This window comes from Megascapheus bottae, chromosome Y (genome assembly GCF_031878675.1).
Source record: "Megascapheus bottae isolate mThoBot1 chromosome Y, mThoBot2.hap1, whole genome shotgun sequence".
Classification (NCBI taxonomy): domain Eukaryota; kingdom Metazoa; phylum Chordata; class Mammalia; order Rodentia; family Geomyidae; genus Megascapheus; species Megascapheus bottae.
Window position 1 is genome coordinate 5070505 of NC_143548.1, and position 4260 is coordinate 5074764.

General features: G+C 38.3%; 1 pseudogene; it reads right to left on the minus strand.

The window, feature by feature from the left end:
* Positions 1–1660: 1660 nt before the first annotated feature.
* On the minus strand, positions 1661–2358 carry LOC150040227 (R-spondin-3 pseudogene; annotated as a pseudogene).
* Between the last annotated feature and the right edge of the window lie 1902 nt (positions 2359–4260).

Consider the following 4260-nt stretch of genomic DNA (forward strand, 5'->3'; position numbering starts at 1 on the left):
TCCCAAGTAGCTAGGTTCATAGGCATGAGTCACCAGTATCCAGTTTCCACAAGATACTTGATTATACCTTCACAGGATGCTCTCAGAGTATTTTATTCAATTGTGAATCCATATGAACTAAGATTATGATCATAAAGAATCCAATGATTTTATTGAATAAAAAACAAAATGAGAGATTTAAATAACTAAAGAAGTTCAACACCATTGGCAAACAACTCATTTAAAAAGGTGAATAGGTAAATCAAGGTTTTGCTCTATTGGCTGAATGAAAGGATCTCTAGGATATAGAAACATAAGCCATATAATGAATGATTGTTGTTCTTAAGGTACTATGTTATCTCTCATCTCTTTTGCTGTCCCTTGGTTATCTCATATTGTTACTGTATATCACTTTGTTACCTGATATATCGGATATATTTGTATTTGGTTATGTGAAATTGGATAGGAAATGGGGGAAAACAAGATGAGGAGTGGGGGTGGGAGGAGAGGGAAATGGGGGCCAAGACATGTGAAAGGGTATCAATGTATGGGAATTAATGCACCATCTATCTGGCAAATATTATGTAACCCTTGTATTAATTACAATAAAAATATATGAAAAAAGGTGAATTGCTGAGAGAATCATTTAGTCACCTAATGACTGCCAATTTAAAACTACCAAACATACTTACAAGTGGTAGTGGAAACTTCTTTGTGGTAATAAGAAACACAGGGAAATGATGTTTTAAAAGTCACCAACTGTCATTCTTCTAAATGAAAGTATATAATCCCTCATTCATCACATTAAATAGTGTACTTACTATTAGTTCTCATAGGATTTCAGAATAAATACTGACACAGTTAAGATTGATCCGGGGGTTAGTAATATGGCCTAGTAGTAGAATGCTGTGTTAGCATGCACAAAGCCCTGGGTTCAATTCCTCAATTCCACATTCATGGAAAAGTCAGAAGTTGTGATGTGACTCAAGTGACAGAGCTCTAGCCTTGAGAAATCCCAAGGGTAGTACCCAGGCTCTCAGTTCAATCCCTAGGACTGGAACAAATAGAAAAGAAAACAAAAGAATAGAAAATACAAAAATCTAATCGAATAAATGTTATAGTCTAGTAAAAAAAAAGGGAGTATAATTTGAAATCAGACCTGTTGTTATATGTTGTGTCAAGTTAATTAAATATGGTCTTGGAAATTAGTTCAAATATGATCCAATAGAAAAAGTACATTTTTAGCTCCAAAAGCTTTAAACCTCACTGTACTATGGTGATTTGTAAACATTGTGGAAGGCATAAATTGATGGTGATGTTTGGTTGTCATGGTTTTATAGCAGAAAATATTAATCCTTATGATTATGAAAGCTTGCAAAAGTTTTCTTGACACTAAAGAGATGGATGGATCACAGCTAACAAGTGAGGGCTTATAGTTCAGTTTTGTGCAGCATCTTTCAATTGTCATAATTCTATCACCGTGGTATCAAGTACTGGTAAGTAAATTTCATTTTATCAATTATCATATCTCTAAAACTGTATTTTTAGTGAAAACATATCCTTTGCTACACATTTTAGGGATTTAGATATGAGTGATATTGCCAAATGTTCCCTAGGAAATAAAATGAAATATCCATCTGATTATGACACTCTGAACAAGCACATATTGGTAGGATCATTCCTAGATCTTCCCTTTGAAACTTCTTTTTTGCACTGAACACTTCTGTGTCTCATTCTTAGGAAGACACAGGGTAGCCTTTGATGAAGGATGCTGTATTATTTATCTAACCCAAGTTTCAGTCCCTCTTTTGATGCCAAACTTCTCTTTTTGTGTGCATTGGCTCCAAGGATTCCATTCACTTGTATCACACTGAACAGTCCTGACACACTCTACGGTGTGGTTGTTACCTTCCAATTGCTTCTGGGCAATTGTCAAGGCACTTTCCCAGGAGTAAGTAAAATCCACTTATAGGCTTTGCGCAGAAATTTTTGTTGAAACAGCTATTACAGTCAGCGTTGTATTTTTTACACTTGTTTTCATCTGGATATCGAGTTCCATACTTACCATATGGACATGAATAGAGACACACTCCTGCTTCATGCCAATTCTTTCCATAACAAAATATAGTCTGGGCTTACATGACAAACATCCATTTAATTTGAACATGTTGCGCAACCACCTTGGCAACCTTCACAGATCTGGGAAGGCATTTTCACTGGTGCCCTATTCGAGAGGCGTTTTGGCTGCTGATATATATACATACAAGAAATCAGTCGCCAGTGCATAGTAACCCAGTTACCTTTCCCTTCTTTTCGCATCTTTTGTCTTTTTCCACCCGCCACCCTAGGTGCATGTGATGGACCTTCTGTAAAGTGCATGTCAGGGCTCTGCCTGTGGTCAGTAGCGAGATGGCTCCATGCAGTTCCTTCAGGCTCGCGGTGATGGCCAGTGACTCAGGGCGGGTGGGCAGGAGCAATGATGGCAACTTCCAGGTCAACCGGTCCTGGACAGATCAGCAGGAATGGCTATCATCCTGGCAATTGGATTTTGGAGAGCAGACGCAGGTAGCATCCTGGTACGGGCGGCAGGTTCTGTTAGAGTGACTATAGTGGCCACTGCAGAGACCCCCCTTCCTGTACTCCCATTCCCTTGCAGCTCAGAGGCTGCAGCAGCTGGGGCCCTGGCAGGGAACCTGGAACCCCAGGAGCAGGCAAGGCCGTGGGTACCTGGGCCGTGGCCAAGGGATCACAGAGAGACCCTGATCTGCTTATCTTTGCTCTTAAATACATAAAGTTAACTTCTTGTTGAACCTCAACTAAATATACATTTTCTTATTTGGTAGAGTGCTTGGAACAACCTATGTCCAAATTTCATATCTCCAGGAAAAACAGTAAAGAATTTGACTCCACCCATGACATTTTAAGAAAGACCCCAAGGAACATACATTTCAGGGTTACCCTCATTTGTAATAATTAGTACACATCTAGGACCCTTCTAGTAGAGGAATACAATAGCTCAAGACCTAGGTATATAAGGTCATATAGGATGTCGCTAAATGAAAGGAACTCTAGGACATAGTAACAAGAGATTTCTCTAGTGTTATGGTTGTTTTAAATGTACTATGTAATTTCTTTTCTCTTTTTTGTGTCCTTATGGTTATTGTATCTGATTTTATAACCAGGTATATTGTATATATGTTCATTCATTTGAAATAATAAAGGAAACGTGGAAAAAGCTGATTGAAAGCAGATGAGGGAGGAAAACATGAGGTGTATCAATGTGCGAGAAGTAATACACTTAGCCTGGCTAATGTAACTGTAACTTCCCATATATTATCCTAACAATAAAAAAGAAATTAGTAAAAGTAAGATGACAAAGGCAAATGAACTTCATTTCCTAAATAACCTTAAAATATCCTCTCAAAAATACGGTTTTTACTCGTCACCTCGTGATGAGTAAAGTGATACTCTTGTGGATTCATAATAGCTACTAAAAATCACCATCATCAAAGGAAGGTCCAAAGTCCTTTTTTTGTCTATTGCTCAACTGGACTTGAGAATATTATTGGATATAATGGGGTTTTTTTTAGTTATTATCCACTCAGTACATCGAATTTTTTCCTGTTTTTCATCTTTGGCTTCAACACTTGGTATGGTCCATGTACCAGAAGAACTCAGACAAGCCCAGGGCTGCATCACCTGAGTCACAGATCCCTTTGTAGTTTTCTTATGGTAAACTGAAGAAAGTAGTCTACTGAATATTATTCCTGCCAAGGCTGGCTTTAACCCATAATCCTTAGTTTTCAGCACTGAGCATAGCTAGGATTGAAGGAGTGAGCCACCAATGCCCAACCTATTGCAATGGTTTTTAAAGTGAACATGGAATGCCACCAAGTACTAATAAATAACACGGCCCATTAGAACCAATGGCTTGATTATGTGAAGTATTTAATGAAATTTTACCATATGAAGTGAATTGAAAGTTCTTCAATAGTGGATCCTGTCTGAATGGTTTTTTTTTGCCAGTCATGGGCTTGAGCTAAGGGCCTGAGCACTGTCTTTGGACTTTCTCAAGGTTAGAGAGCTCTACCACTTGAGCCTCAGCACCATTTCTGGCTTTTTTCTATGTATGTGGTACCGAAGCATTGAACCTGGTTCTTCTTGCATGCTAGGCAATCACTCTAACACTAGGCCAAACTCCTGGGCCCTCCTCTCTGAATTTTTATGTAAGTGTTTCACGAAAGTGATTGGGATGACTTTAAGAAGTCTTATATAAAGTAA